Here is a 16823-nt window from a genome sequence, read left to right on the forward strand (position 1 = left end):
ACACCGGGACACCCTGCTCGTGTGGGACACCCTGGGTGTGACACCGGGACACCCTGCTCGTGTGGGACCCCCGGTGTGAACCGGACACCTCCCTTGGGACCCCGTGGTGCACCCGGGAACCCCTGCTCCTGTGGGACACCCTGCTCCGTGGGACACCCTGGGTGTGACACCGGGACACCCTGCCCGTGTGGGACACCCCACCCGTGTCACCGGGACATCCTGCCCATGTCTGGTGTGGGATACCCTGCTTGTGTCACCAGGGCCCGGGTGGGACAGGACGTGCAGAATCGTCCCACTCCGCCCGCTGCCATGGGCACAGACACCTTCCACCAGTCCAGGCTGCTTCAAGTCACAGACAACCTGGTGCCTTCCAGAACCTTCCTCATCCTCAGGGCACCTCTGTCCCCCCAGGACGTGCCTGTTGTCAGAGCTCCTCAGTGCACAGCCAGGACCTTTTCCATCTGCAGAGTCCTTCAGGGCACCCCCAGAACTTCTCCATCCTCAGGGCACCCCAGAGTGGGTCCAGCACCTTCCCCATCCTCAGGGCACCCCCAGAACTTCTCCATCCTCAGAGCACCCCAGAGTGGGTCCAGCACCTTCCCAATCCTCAGGGTACCCCAGAACTTCTCCATCCTCAGAGCACCCCAGAGTGGGTCCAGCACCTTCCCCATCCTCAGGGCACCCCCAGAACTTCTCCATCCTCAGGGCACCCCAGAGTGGGTCCAGCACCTTCCCCATCCTCAGGGCACCCCCAGAACTTCTCCATCCTCAGGGCACCCCAGAGTGGGTCCAGCACCTTCCCCATCCTCAGGGTACCCCAGAACTTCTCCATCCTCAGAACTCTGCAATGCACAGCCAGGACATTCCCCATTCTGAAAGCACTCTGAGGTCCTTTCTCGTCCTCAGGGCACCCCCAGGTCCTTCCCCATCCTCAGGGCACCCCCTGACCTTCCCCATCCTCAGGGCACACTCAGCTCCTTCCCCATGCTCAGTCACAGCAGTCACAGCCATGGTGTGAGCGGCTCTCTGGTGGCTGTGCCGGGGTGTGGAGGCCCGAGCAGCAGCAGGATGAGGTCAAGCTGCGTGTCTGGCCTTGGTGCCCGAGTCCTCCCTGCGAGGGAGGCTCTGGACACGCTTTTCCCAGCCTGGCACTCGCCCCTGCCCGGAGCTCACGTGCAGCCGCCAAGGTCAGTGACACAGATCCCTGCAGCTGCAGCACATCCGACACCAGCGTCCAGCCGGGCTGGGCTGGAAGCTGAACCACTCGCTCCCACTAGAGAAGGTGTTGGAGGGGCCTGGGGGTTTCTTTGAGCACTCTTTGTCATGCCCACAGCAGAGAGCTGTCCCTGCCTTCTCTCACACCCGTGCCCAACGAGCTGGCTTTGGCAGAGCCATTACCACTCAGAAACAATCAAGTTTCTGCCTAAGCTGTTGAAGCCCTCATTGCTTGATCCCATCCTCAGGAAAAGGATGAGAGAACAGCCCCACCGTGCCCAAGGGGAGGCAGAGAAAGAGACAGATCTCAAGATAAAAGACTTTAATGAAATATCACTGGAATCCCAGCCCCAGCCCAGCCAGAGAGGCCTCAACACCTCCCCTGGGTGCCCCAGCCATGCCCTTTCCATAGCCAGGAACATTTTCTTCTGCTCTGCCTGCGCAGGGAGGCTGCCACAGTCTGTGCCACGGATCCTGAGGGCAGGAGTGGAAATGAAAACTCCTCCCAGTGCTTTTCAGCAGGACTTGCAGCTCAGCCAGCCCCAGTACTGCTGTGGGCCTTCCTCATCTCAGGCAGGTGTGAGCTCCCGGTGCTTCCAAGGCGTCCTGTGCCCTCCAGGCACGAGGGCTGTGCGAGTCCTGGGAGCTGTTTTGGGTACTGCTACAAGACAAACTGCCTGTGCAGAAGTGTTTACAGGTATTCCCAAGCTCCCACCGCTCCCTGCTCAGGCAGTAATTGCCAGGCAGCTGACAGGGAGAATTTACTGCCTGTTGGTTTCACAATGCAAACTCTCCCTGGGTTTGCTTCCCCGTTTGTTTTCTAATACACTGTTGTCTGGCCTGAGCTTCTTCCTCATTCTGAACATGTTCTTGGCAAGCTCAGGAGGAAATCCAGGTGAGGTGGGAATGCTCAGGTATCCCTGCCATTCCCACATCAGCCATTCCTGCCCTCCAGGTGCTCCTTGTGCAGCCGCAGGTGACCCATGATGTTCTCTTTGTCACATTTGGAGCTGTCACATTTTGGCCAGGGGCAGAAAGGAGTGTGGAGAGCTCTAATTCCCAGTTCTTCCAATGTTCTACCTCCTTCAAACATTTCTCTGGCAGAAGAAAAGGAAACTTTCAATCCCTGTCCCTGTTGTCCTTCCAGTGCTGCTTTCAAATGCCAGTATTGGATTCCCAGTAGGATATAAATTTACAGTCTCTGTTCAGTCTCACTTCTGACTCTAGTCCATGGGCAATCTCCCTAAATACACATCTGAATGTGGCCATTCCCCCCTTTTTGGGAATCCCCCCCCAGCTGTATTTAAAGCTGTCTCAAGACTCCCCAAACATCAGCCTGAGCCTGAATCCATTTTTGTCCATGATGGGATTTGCTCCCAGCAGAAACATTTGATCCTGAGACCTCATAAACCCATTCCCAGGTGGATGTTTGATATCCCTGGGATGAGATCTGGGTGCCTGAGGGTCTCTTGTGCACATCAGCAACACAGGTAGTGACTACACCTGTCTGTCACACGTATGTGGGCATCTCATGGAGCATCCCAGAATCCCAGAGTCATCAGGAATGTGGGAAGAATCCTTCAGGACCATCCAGCCCCACCAGCAGCTCCCCAAACCCTATCCCAATCCCAGGGACTCCAAACCTCCCTGGGCAGCTCCTGCCAAGGCCTGACCACTCTGCCAGGGACATTTTCTGTCCCAGTCTCCAACCTGAGCCTGCCCTGGTGCCATCTGAGGCCATTTCCTCTCCTCCTTTCCCTGCCCCTCCTGGCAGGAGCTGTGCAGAGCAGGGAGGTCCCCCCTGAGCCTCCTTTGCTCCAGGCTCAGCCCCCCCAGCTCCCTCAGGAGTTTTCCAGTCCCTTCCCAGCTCTGTTCCCTTCCCTGCACACACTCCAGCCCTGCCCTCTCCTGCCTGTCCATCCCTTTATGGAAGCTCTGGATGATCCCCAGATCTTTCATCACCCATCTAAGGTGTCCACCATTTCCAAGCTCCCTTGAATCTCCAAAAGCATCCTTGGAGGTTTTTCCTCCAAAAGCATCCAAAGACTGTAGGAAATGCAGTATTTAATATTTAGAAGCACAGGGTTAGAGAGGATGGTCTGAACAACAAGTGGTGAGCATGCCCTGAATACTCAGTAAGGAAATAAAAACTCCCCCAACAGGGATTTTATTCACTTTATTTAAGTAATAAGTGTCATGCAGAATGTCCTGACTTTTTCATGCTGCAGTTTGGGCAAACCACCCTCTCTGCATCCTGGTGTCTCTCCCATCCATCCCTGTCCCAAAGAGCAGCACAGAGAGCATGGATGAATAATTCCACCCTTCATACATCACCTTTTGTAGTAAAGCACAGATAAAAATATGTCCTCCTGCATTCCATATGCTTATGCCAAGGTTTTCTTTGGGAAAGGTGTTGGGAATGTTTGAGGCTTGCAGCAAAGTGGGGCTCTGCTCCCAGGGAACAGGGACAGGACAAGGGGAAATGTCCCCAGGTTGTCCCAGGGGAGGCTCAGGTTGGACCCCAGAACCAATTTCCCCATGGAAAGGGTGCTCAGGCCTTGGAAAAGGGTCACAGCTTGGACTCCATCATCTGGGAGGGCTTTTCCAACCTCATTAATTCTGGGATTCCATGAAAAAATGTCCTGCAATATCTCAGGGACTCCTGACAAAGAAGCTGGCCCAGCATAGCAGTTAAGGGTGAAAATGAAAGACAAAAAATTGGCACTTCTAGAAGCTCAAAATCACCATTCAGAACTTCTCTAACCACGGCTATTTTTGGTTTTAGCAGTCTCCTGACTAGGCTGCACTAATGCTCATTTTGCACCACGTCCTCTGTGCACCACAGAAAGCCAATTCTCTGACTAAAAACTTTAATTTCCACCTATGGCACGTCACTCAATATCAAAATAAAATCAAAATTTATCCCAGGTTTAGGACTGGGATGTTGGTTCAAAATAAAACCAAAATTTATCCCAGGTTTAGGACTGGGATGTTGGTTCAAAATAAAACCAAAATTTATCCCAGGTTTAGGACTGGGATGTTGGTTCAAAATAAAACCAAAATTTATCCCAGGTTTAGGACTGGGATGTTGGTTCAAAATAAAACCAAAATTTATCCCAGGTTTAGGACTGGGATGTTGGTTCAAAATGAAACCAACATTTATCAGAGGTTTAGGGCTGGGATGTTGGTTACCTCCTGGCCCAGGTCAGGAGAGGTGTTTGGAGGTGCTGGTGGGAAACAGGAATTGCCTGTGGAAAGAGGAATTGCCCTGCTGGGTGAGGTTTGGTTTGCCTGGCTCTGGGCAGGGCTGTGGGACAGGTGCAGGCCTGTTCTCCCTGCTGTTCCCTCTCTTCTCCAGGAGGTTTGTCCACAAACACCACACATTTCACACATTCCAGGTGGGTTTGGCACTTAGCACTAGGGTCTAATGAGAGGATGTGAAAGAGAGGGGAAAAGGAAAGGGAGGAGAATAGATGGAAAAAGACTGGGATGGAGAAAGGCTAGATTTGAGGAAGAAGAGCACAGGGAAAGATGGGAGATGAATGAGATAAAAGAGACCAGGAAGGATCATGGATTTGTGTGCCCAGAGGAGGCTCCAGGATGGGCAGAGGGCTGGAGCAGCTCTGCTGGGAGGAAAGGCTGGCACAGCTGGCATTGCTCACCTGCACAGGAGAAGCTTTGGGCTGAGCTCAGGGTGGCCTTGCAGGGCCTGGAGGAGCCCCAGGAAAGCTGGAGAGAGACAATTCCCAGGGGATGCAGGGACAGCAGCCAGGGAATGGCTCCCAGTGCCAGAGGGCAGGGCTGGCTGGGATCTTGGCAATGAGGAATTGTTCCCTGGCAGGGTGGGCAGGGCTGGGATGGAATTCCATCCCTGGATCCCTGGCAGTGCCCAAGGGCAGGTTGGACACTGGGGCTGGAGCAGCCTGGCACAGTGGGAGGTGTCCCTGCCATGGCAGGGCTGGCACTGGGTGGGCTCTGGGGTCCCTCCAACCCGAACATTCCATGGATCTGGGATCTCTCTTGTCACCTCCCTTCAGGCATTTCCCTTTGGTCACCCCAAAGCTTCTCCTCTCCAGGTGAACAATCCCAGCTCTCCCAGCCTTTCCTCCATCCCTCTGCTCACCCTGGTGCCTCCTCTGGAATTGCTCCACCAGCTCTCTGTCCATCTGCCACAATGTGATTCTTGCACACGATGGAAGGAGTTCAGATTCTTTTTGCTGTTTACTTTTTAAAAGCTGCATAATTACACACATCCAATCTGCTTTAAATGAGGACTAGGTTGCAAAATCAATACCACATAATGAGGAGCGTTATTTTTCCTTCCTCTCCTTTGCATCTGCATATGCAAAGTAGATAATTGCCCACTTTTCTTTTCCACGGGCTCTGTGCCACATTTATTTTTCAGGGTGGAGCCACTCTGGGGCTGTGTCAGGATGACATAGTGGAGGAGGCTGCTGTCTCCAGAAGTTTTTCCACATTTATTTCAGCAGACAGAAGATGAGCAGTGAATTTTCAGGGGATTATGTGGAAAAGGATGAGCTCTTGGGTTTGAACCAGCTGGGATGTGCCTTAGGAAGGGATTGAATCCCTCCTTCCTTACTTGGGTGGGGCTGCACGAGTCAGTTAAACCACACTTCTTGCAGGTGGCCATGAATTTCACCCTCCCAGTTTCTGAGTGTCTGAATTGACATTTTGTGGTCTCATTTGCAGAAGTGCTGAATGATCCCAGATGGAATAAATTCAATTGGTGCTGCACATTTGAAGTGCTCTGAATGAGGAACGCAGCAACTTCTTGAAATATTCACTTGAACTCTTCACTGTCTCAAACTCAGGAACCAGAATCTAAAGAACCTTCAACTGTAGGTAATTCCAGCCCGTCCCAAACCCATCACACCCAGGAGGAAACAAAACCTGTTCATGGCTGATGGTTCTTTTCCATGGAAAGGGGAGGAAGGGGCATCTTCTTGCTCTTTATCCTGATATCCCAGAAGTGTCCTGCCCAAAGAAACCTAAAGCCAGGATGGCTGGGAAAGTTGTTGTGACTCTCCCACCCCTCTCACCCTTCTCCTGAGTGTTAATGGCTCTGCCAGGTGGCACAAGGAGTCTCCAAAATTCCTCCCAGGAGGGGACAGACAGTGGGGCTGGCTCTGCTCCCAGGGCACAGGGACAGGAGCAGAGGGAACGGCCTCAGGCTGGGCCAGGGCAGGCTCAGCTTGGCCAGCAGCAGGAATTTGCCCATGGAAAGGGGGCTCAGGCCTTGGCAGGGGCTGCCCAGGGAGCTCTGCAGTGCCCATCCCTGCAGGTGTCCCCTGGAGGTGGCACTGAGTGCTCTGGGCTGGGCACAGGGTGGCCATGGGGCACAGCTGGCACTGCCTGGGCTGGGAGGGCTTTGCCAGCCCCGGGGATTTGGGGGTTTTGAGTAACACAGCTGGGTGGTGCTGGGAATGACTGTGGAGGGATCTGGGAGGGCCCAGTCCTCCCAGAGAAAGCTCTGGCACCCAGGGGATTCAGGGGTGGTGTGGGAGGTGCAGCCACCAGCCGGGCTCAGCTGGGATGTCCCAAATGCTGAGTGCCAGGAGAGCCTGGGGAAACAAGGGGCAGAAATGGCTCCAGAAAAGCTTCCAGCCGGGAGAGAGGCAGGCCAGTGGTGGAGCCCAGAAGTAACTGTAACAAAGTGTAGCTTGTGTGGAATACAATATAAGATTAGAGAGATACAAAGTAGGGTTAGATGGGCTGCTGGGCAGGAATCGTTCCCTGGCAGGGTGGGCAGGCCCTGGCACAGGGTGCCCAGAGCAGCTGGGGCCGCCCCTGGATCCCTGGCAGTGTCCCGGCTCAGGTTGGGTGTGGAACCTCGTGGAAGGATCCCTGACCATGTCATGGGGCTGGATGAGCTTGGGGATCCCTCCAACCCAAACCATTCCCTTGTTCCCTGACGAGGGAACAGCTCTAAATGCATGAACAGGCAGAGGGAGACTGGCAGAAGCTGCAGAGCCACCACAGGCACATCTTTGGGTCCTGTGTCCCATCTTCAGGCCTCAACTCAATTAAATCCCAATCAGTGGCTCATTAACTCTCCAGTGTGAGCAGACACTCCAGCAAACTGGGAGCAGCAATGAAAACAGAAGCCTGTAAGAGTGAAAATGAATAAAATCAATGTAATTAGCAAAGGGAAAAGAAAATTCCAGGTAGGTGTGGCTGTTCCTTAGGAGTTAGAGCAAGAAAACTGTGAAAAACAGATGTGCTCTTCCTCCAGGATGGCAGGATGGGAAGAGGTGACGCAGGGAATGCCAAAATGATTGATGGCTCTTTCTCCTCACTCCTCAGCAAGGAGAATGAACAATGGCCCATTGAGTAACCACGAAGAACAGAGAGAACAGAGCAGAACATTTCAGCAAGTTGGGCTTTTTCCAGTCAGCCAGACCTGGCAGAATCCAGCTGAGAGGACGTGGAGGACTGGCTGAATCCTAGAGGAATCCACGAGGAATCCCTTCCCACACCTGGAAAAGGGAAGAGCAGGACAGGTGCTGCAGTCACCTGAGTGAAAAAACCAGCTTGGGGAATGTCAGGGGAGAAAACAGCCCCGCTTGAATTCCTGGAAATTTCTGGAAACAAATAATGAAACAAAGTTTTCTTTTGTGCATGGGAAATAATGAAATGATAAGTGGAGGCCAAGAATGATTTGCCAGGAACAAATCCTGCCCAGCCAGGCTCATTTCCTCCCCTGACAAGTAGCAGCTCTTATGGACAATAGATATTGCATATCTTGACTGGAGCGAGGCTTTCAGCACAGCCTCCGCTGAGGGAGCTAAAATGAAGCCATTGTGAGGTGGACTCAGCTGTTTGAAAGATCAAAAACCCTCCAAGAGGGATTGCTGTTAGTGTGGAAAAATTACAGAAAGCATTTTTGCAGATGCCCTGCCCGGGGTTTGTGCCATTCCCTGTTTTCCTTGTGTTTTGGAGGATGAAGGATTGAGGGGAAAGTTCTACCAGGATTAACACCTTGATCCTTGAAGAAATGCTGTAAAAACAGCAGGATTCAGTGCAAGTGTAAACTCAGTTTTAGATAAGAATAAACCCCCCCAGTGGAAGGAGCCAACAAGGCACAAAACCTGGACAAAAACCTGTGGGGATTTTGGAAGAGCTTGAGGTCCCTGAGAATTACCAACTGTGTGGGAAAGCAAGAATTGGCCTGAAATGTCTAAACAGGCTGGTTGGGATGTGTGGAATAATTCCTGCACTCCCACTCAGCCCTGGGGAGGCCTGAAAGTGAAAAATGAATGATTCCCTTTGGTCACTGAACTCGAGAAACCCCAGCGTGGTCTCCAACTTCCTCACGAGGCCAATTAGGGAAAGTCCTGAGAGCAAAAGAAGGTGCTGAAAGTCTGTAAAAAAGCTGACCCTGGAGGGAACTCTCAAAGATCTGGGTTTGGTGGTTTTAATCTAGAGAAAATAGGACAGAGAAGAAACATGATAAGAGTCTTCAAATATGTAACAGGTAGAAGGCAGCAGGAAACTCTCCATGCTTGGAGGGGAGCAGGGAGCTTAAACAATATCCAGAATTACAGTTTCTGCTGGATTTAAGGGGAAACTTCCCAGTCAGGGAGTTAAGGAAGCCTTGAGGGGCATTGAGGGCATTGAATGCAGCTGGAAAAAGCACCACAGATTATTGGTGTGCTGGGGAAGAAGATTTGAGGCAAACGTACCTTAAAAGCTGCAGAAATGGATTTGAAGGGCTCAGGTGACATCTGGAGCTGGAGACATCCCAAGGGGGCTGTCCATGGGTGAAAAATCTCTCAGCTCCCAGGAAGTTCTTCCCAGCAACCTCCAAGCAGGAAAAAAAAGAGAAAAATCAGCTCTAAGATGCAAACATTGAAAGGTTTCTGAATCCCAGATAATTTCTTGAGGTCTCTTTGTGCCTTCAGTGACTGCACACAGACACAGGCAGGGCCAGAACTGCTGAATTTCTGCTTCAGTGCTTTCCTGCTGCAGGTGAGAAAAGGGATGTTAGGCTGTGTTGGTGTCTTGTGCAAAAATAAATAAATAAAGAGAGAGAAAGAAATACATAAATCAAGGCAGGCTGCATCCTGTGCATTTCTGGCAAGAGCAGCCTGCAATCCCATCACCTGGGAGACAACCAGGGACTGGCACTGCTGCTGTGCCAGGGAAGGAGAGGTTTTGTCGGGAACCTGAGGGATGGCTTTGCTTGGATCCCTCTGCAGACATTCAGGAGACAGCAGAGCCAAGACAAGGAAAGGAGAAGCAGCAGAGGTACAAAGAGCTGGGGAAGGGGCTGGAGCCCCAGGAGGGGCTGAGGGAGCTGGGAAGGGGCTGGAGAATTCCTGAGGGAGCTGGGAAGGGGCTGGAGAATCCCTGAGGGAGCTGGGCAGGGGCTGGAGAATTCCTGAGGGAGCTGGGAAGGGGCTGAGCCTGGAGCAAAGGAGGCTCAGGGGGCCCTTGTGGCTCTGCACAAGTCCCTGCCAGGAGGGGACAGCCGGGGGGGTCGGGCTCTGCTCCCAGGGCACAGGGACAGGAGCAGAGGGAACGGCCTCAGGCTGGGCCAGGGCAGGCTCAGCTTGGCCAGCAGCAGGAATTTGCCCATGGAAAGGGGGCTCAGGCCTTGGCAGGGGCTGCCCAGGGAGCTCTGCAGTGCCCATCCCTGCAGGTGTCCCCTGGAGGTGGCACTGAGTGCTCTGGGCTGGGCACAGGGTGGCCATGGGGCACAGCTGGCACTGCCTGGGCTGGGAGGGCTCTGCCAGCCCCAGGGATTTGGGGATTCATGATTCTGGGAATTGGCTGATTTTCCACTCCAGCTCCTTGCAGAGGGCTCTGAGGTTGTGCTGAGCCATCCTCCCCGTGCTGGGGATGTGATCATGGAATCCTGTGCAATTAAAATGACGCCTCCCCCAGAAGCCTCTCTCTGCTTTTCCAGCTGTTTGTCCTCTTCTCTGGGCAGCAATTTGCTGCTAATAAATTGTGTTGTGCAAACAGAATATCATGAATCAACTGATCCAGTTTAATCAAGTTTAAATCCACATTCTCACCCAGGAGTCCCTAACCCAGATTAATTTAGAGAAGTGAGGGGGTCTGACCCCTCCACCCTTAGAAATCACACATGCAAAAGCCACGCTGCTGTTCATAGTGCTGACATCCAGCAGGAATGCTCAGAATCTGGGAAATGCAGGGGAAAAGCAAATCAAAAATCAAGAATAATGATTTCTCCCTTGTTCCAGTGGAGCTCACCTTTTTCTGCTTCCCTGATCATGGTGGCTCTTCCCAAACTCCAGTTTATTGAAGGGGTGAATGTTCAGGCTCTCTCTTTTTTTTTTTTTTTACAGAGACAATTTCTGCACCAGGTTTTCCTGGACATTTTTTTTTTTTCCATTCAAAAATTCTTTTCACATTCTAAAAGTGTGTGAGGGCAGAAAATGCAGATTTCAGGCATTTCTTCAGCATTTTCAGGTCTTGGAAAATCCATCTGGAGTTGTGACTTTGCTCCAGCTCTCACAGAGCTGCTGCAGGTCCCTCTGTGCTCCAGGCACAGTGAGCCTGGTGCTTCCAAGAGCTCATTCCCTGTGCAGGACTTGTGATGGAACAGGAAATGTTTGGATTTCCATTTGAAGAACAGTTCCATTTAAAGATTCCATGATCCAGAACACGCCCAAGGAGTTTGTCCAAGAAATCCCCAGGGAAAAAAAAAAATCCAAAGAAACCTCTGCAGGTCAGTGCAGAGATGCTGGAAATAATAAATGAGAAATCCTGGAAACACAAAGTTGGAAGAGACCTTCAGGATCATCCAGTCCACCCAGCTGGAGAAGAGCTGCAGATCCCACGTCACTGATTCCAGGAGATTCAGGAATTCTCTGCTGGAATGACACAAAGGAGATTCATCAGGCGCCTCCTTTGTGGTGCCAGGCAGAGAGGAATCATCCTGGGGGCAGCAAAAGGCCTTGCTGCCACTCTTGGCTTCTCTGTTACACGGTGACAATTCAGAATTTAAAATGTCAGGCGGCAAACAGGGTCCCACGTTTCTCCCCAGTCAGTGGACAGAGCTCACTGGAGTCACACTCCAGAGGGATTTAGTCCTTCCAACAAAATATTAAGGAAACTGTTTGGTGCAAAGGGAATCAATTCAATTCTTTAGGATAATCCCCTGATTCCTGCAGGTTCAACCTGCAGCAGACACCACAGAACATCATCAGAAGCCTCAAACTCGCTTTGTGCTGGTGATTAATGCAGGTGTTAATTCCTCCAATTAACGTTTGTGCAGAGTTACCCTGCTTTACAAGGATCAGCAGCTCACAGGTGTTGGATGTCACCGATGTCACTGACCTGGGGCATTAAAGCACCTGGGAATTCGGGAGCCTTGAAGAATTTAATTACAGTTTTTCCTCAAACCACTCCGAAATTTCTGGTAATTTGTGCTCCTGCCTGGGTGGGAATTCAGGAGTGAAATATCTTCTGGAGAGTGCTTCAACCCCCTCACCCAGCCAGGCTTCCAAACCGAAAGGAAAAGCCAGGAGATTTTGCTGAACCCCCCAGATGTGAAAGATTTGGGGGTTTTGGGGCTCAGGACTGAGGTCAGAGCTCACCAGGGGCTGCAGCTCCTCCAGAGGAGCCTCACCAGCCTCAGTGCCAGGATGGCACCTGAGCTTCTCCAGGGATTTGCAGGGAGTTTCCTCAGGGCAGTGCAGGAAACAGCTCTGGCTCATCTGGAGCAGGGAGAAAGCTCCAGCTCAGCCTGGAGATTTTATTCACTGGGAAGCAACAAAGGAAAGGCCTCGGAGGAGAGCTCTGGGGGCAGGGAAATCTGAGTGGGTAAAAATCAACAGCAGGGAAAAATCACAGAACTATTTGGGTTGGGAGAACCTCAAATCCCACCCAGGGCCACCCCTGCCATGGCAGGGACACCTCCCACTGTCCCCACTGTCCCCAGTGTCCAGCCTGGCCCTGGGCACTGCCAGGGATGCAGGGGCAGCCCCAGCTGCTCTGGGCACCCTGGGTCAGGGCCAGAGGCTCAGTTCTTCCTGCCACTCTTCAAACAAATCTCAGAAACCTCTCTCAGGATCTCAACCCCAAAAAACCCAACCCCAAAAATTATACAGCCAACAAAAAACCAAAAAACCAAACCCAAAATTATAGAGCGAACTTGGGAGAGCCCAGAGCCCCTGGCAGGGCCTGAAGGGGCTCCAGGAGAGCTGCAGAGGGACTGGAGACAAGGATGGAGGGACAGGAGCCAGGGAATGGCTTCAAAGTAGGATTTGATGGGATCTTGGGAAGGAATTGTTCCCTGGAAGGGTGGGCAGGACTGGGATGGAATTCCCAGAGCAGCTGGGGCTGCCCCTGGATCCCTGGCAGTGCCCAAGGCCAGGCTGGACACTGGGGCTGGAGCAGCCTGGGACAGTGGGAGGTGTCCCTGCCATGGCAGGGCTGGCACTGGGTGGGCTCTGAGGTCTCTCCCAACCCAACCCACTCCATAATTGTAAAATTCCCACACATGAAAAGAACTGCCAGCATCATTTCTTGTTGACACCACCCATGTCCAGAACCTCTCACTTCTTAACCTCCAAGACAATCAGGATTCCCTTTTCCACGTGCAGCCCTGCTGGCCCTGCTGTGCCATTTCACAGCCAATTTCCCAGCCCAGCAGGCCTGGCAGGAGCAGGGGGTGCTGAGCCTGCTGAGCCACGTGAAGCCAGTCAGGGCAGGCCCAGCCTGGCAGCAAAGCCCAGCTCTGCCAGGCCTGTCCTTGTGTGTCCCTGTGTCCCCTCACTCCCACTGAGAGGGGACAATGGCAGGGGCTGTCCCCCAGCTGGCACAGGCTGGGAGTTTGGGGGTGTCTGTGCAGGGCAGGATGATCCTGAGGGTCCCTTGCAGGATATTCTCACTGCCATAATTCCCTTTATGAGGCACCACAATGATCCTGTTAAAATACAGATCCTCCTGTTAAAACACAGATCCTCCTGTTAAAACACAGATTCTCCTCTTAAAAAACAGATCCTCCTGTTAAAACACAGATTCTCCTCTTAAAAAACAGATCCTCCTGTTAAAACACAGATTCTCCTCTTAAAAAACAGATCCTCCTGTTAAAGTACAGATCCTCCTGTTAAAGCTCAGATCATCCTGTTAAAGTACAGATCATCCTGTTAAAGTACAGATCCTCCTGTTAAAACACAGATCCTCCTGTTAAAATACAGATTTTTCCTCACTTGTTTCAGTGGCTGCAATGTCTGCAAAACATCCAACCAATTTTCTTTTTTTTAGAGGGAGCTGATCCACCTGACTCTGGCACTTGCACTGAGTGCAGGGCAGTTATGGTCTGGATGCTACCAACAGCGAGGTGGAGCAGAACAGAACTCTGTCTGTGTTCCAGATGTGGGGATTCATCTCCCAAAGTTTAGATTAGGTAAAGCACAGAACCATTCCTGCAGCAAACACATCTGGAAGACAGCCTGTGGGAAATGCAGCAGCAGTTGCAGGGGAGCAGGAAGTCAGAGAGCCCCTTGCAGAGATGGTGTGAGTGCTGATACGCCAAAAAAAAGAGAATATTTCAGTAATTCCCACGTCGAAATGAGATACAAGAAGTGAAACAATGACCTGTGGCGTGGCTTTATGGGATGTGGAACCCTCTGTGATGTGTAATGAGAGGGTCCAAGGCTGCCGGGCAGAACAACTCGTGCTTTTCTCAGCAGAAGAACTCAGGGAGTAGCAGCAACTCCTTGGCTGCGTTTGGGGCAGCGGAACCTGCCCAGTTCCCTCCCTGTGCCCCAGTGGAGCATCCCACACAATCAGCAATTCCCTGCACCGCTCCTTTGGCTGATGCCTCCCCATTCCCAAGCTCTCATGGCAATCCCAGAGAGAACAGAAGGTCCCCAAGGTTTCCCTCCCACTCCTGGGTGTGAAAAATGCCTGGTTTGTGATTGGCTTTTTGCAAATGTTCAAATGAATATTCTAGGTGTTTTGCTATAAAGTTATGGTGTATTATTTTTTTTTTTTGCAGTGTGTTAAATAGAGTTTTGGGTTATAACAGAATGTTAAAATAGAAACTTTGCTATGGAAGATACTTTTTTAAAGAGAGGACTCTCACCAGACAGCAGCCATGGGACACCTGAATCTGTCAGAGAAAGAGAATTTATTGCCCCATTATCAGGACAAACGAACTCCTTCCTGCCTGCTCAGCCCTGGAGACGCTGTCAGGATCCAGAGGAAGGAGCTGACCCTGCCCAGCCAGAATCCTGGGTGGGAATGGAATTGATGCACCAGGGATGGGCTGTGGGAATGTGCAACAGGCTGTTGCTTTTAAGGGTTAATCCTCTGTTCACGTGGGGCCTTTTTGGGCTTATTTTGCCCAGAAAAGGTACCTGGAGTGTCTGTAACTCCTTGTTCCTATTGTCTCATATTGTCCTAATCCAAATTGTCCAAATTATTATTACTCTAATTATATTGCTATTTTTATAACCATTTTATTCCTATTAAACTTTTACAATTTTTAAAACGAGTGGTTGACGTTTTTCCCATGGCCCAGCACCAACCCCTGGCAGTGCTGCAGCAGCTGGCAGCACTGGCACCTTCCCCTGGCACCACCAAGCCCTGCACAGGGGGCACAGGGAGCCCACTCCTTGTCTCCTCACCCATTTTCAGCCACACCAAACCCCCGGGCAGGAATCTAGAGGAATGATTCCTTGGAAGGAAGGCTGACCATTGAAAAATCAATTCCTTCTGTAGTCATCAGGGGCCAAGAGGAGAGAAGAATTCACCTTGTAAAGGTGCCTGTTTTGATATATATTTGAGGGTACAATTTCTATTAATTTTGAACTTTATATATATACATATATATTTTTTTTTTTTGGCACTGAAAATTAGGAGAACTGAGGTAATGTTGAAAGCAGGATCCATCCCACTTCTTCTCCTCAGAATTCCCCCCAGAACATACACACAAAGATCAAGAATGGATTGAAAACAAAGTGCAGGTTGAAAAAAAAAACAAAACCCAAACAAAGCAATTTTCCCATTTTTCACCAGGTATCCTATGGATTACTTAACAGATTTACTGATAAATCTTTTTATTCCTTGAACGCTTTTTAATCTTGTTTTCCTCCCTAGAACAGCTCACTCCTCTTTACCTTTCACTGCTGTGGGGCTTCCAGGCTGGCCAGCAGAGACACTCAGCTAAAATGTGCTGTCCCCTCAGTGCCACCTCTCAGGATTTGCCATCTCTGCTGCCCCACCCTGAGGCCCTGCCCAGGTCCCTGTGCCCACACCTGGGGTGGTGACACATTCCCACACCCTGGCTCCTGCTGAGAGGAATGGGGGATTTGTCTTTCCAAACCAGTGCTGGGAGATCAAACCAGCGCTGGGAGAGAAAAGGAACAATGGGAAGGATTGCACTGGGAGATGAATGGAAAAAGATTTTTGCTTTTACCAATGAACTTTGGGTATGCTGATAAATGAAATGGGACGTTGAGAGATGAAAGAAACAATGGGGAAGGAAAACCCCTGAATTCCATAAGGATTAGAAATGGAAAGGGAGGGTTGGACATGAGAGGGGAATCTCTGGGATCAGGTGTTCTGGGCAGTCTGAACCTCTCAAGTGCCTCAGAAATGGGGAAAGAGAGAAGGGAAATTGGGAAATTGGGATAAAAAGGAGGCTGCACCTCCAAAAATGGGAGAGATCCCAGGGGATGCCCCATGGCCTCTGCCTTTATTGGAACAAAGTCAAAGGACTCCTCTGGCTCCTGTTTGGGCAGAAACCCCTGGAGTTTGGGGATTGATTTTCCTGACTCTGGCACAGGGCTGCAGGAGCTGTCAGGGGATGCCCACGTCGTGCTGGCTGTGAGCATTTCCATGGTGATGGTGCCCTTTGTCTGCCGCTCAGGAGAGGGAATGACACAAAGCCCAGACCCTCTGGGCATGGTGACCTGGGCTGCAGCCCTGGGGGCACCTGTGCCCTCATCCCCAGGCAGGTGTGGGCACACGTGTGTGCAACACACAGGGAGAGCTCTTGGAGAGGCCACAGAGATGGGGAAGGGTCTGGAGGAGCCAAGCAAGGAGCAGCTGAGGCACCTTGGAGTGTCCAGCTGGGGCTGGGGGCTGAGAGAGACCCACCAGGGGCTGCAGCTCCTCCTGAGGGCCAGCAGCCATCCCTGCTCCCTGGGAGCTGACAGGAGCTGGCCCACAAGGGGTTTGGGTTGGATTTTAGGGCAAGGCTCTTCCCCAGAGGGTGCTGGCACTGCCCAGGCTGCCCAGGGAATGGGCACAGCCCCGAGGCTGCCAGAGCTCCAGGAGCCTTTGGCCAGCGCTGCCAGGGATGCCCAGGCTGGGCTTGGTGGGGTCTGGGCAGGGCAGGGGTGGCACTGGGGGATCCCTGGGGGTCCCTTTGCAGGAGGGACCAATTTAGAGATTGAAATGTATTAAAGAGAAGCCATTGGAGCTGATCTCTCTCCCCTGCCCCAAATCCTTTTTTCCTCGAGCTATTCCATGATCCTGGAGCACTTCTGGGCCTTATTTAAATTTCAGGACCGATCAATGCTGGCACTGCAAGCAGAGATGGGTGGGATGAGCAGAGGGGGAAGGAGCAGCACAGAGCAGGAGCCACCACAGCTTTGGTGGCA

The sequence above is a fragment of the Serinus canaria genome, chromosome 1, assembly GCF_022539315.1.
Source record: "Serinus canaria isolate serCan28SL12 chromosome 1, serCan2020, whole genome shotgun sequence".
Lineage (NCBI taxonomy): Eukaryota > Metazoa > Chordata > Aves > Passeriformes > Fringillidae > Serinus > Serinus canaria.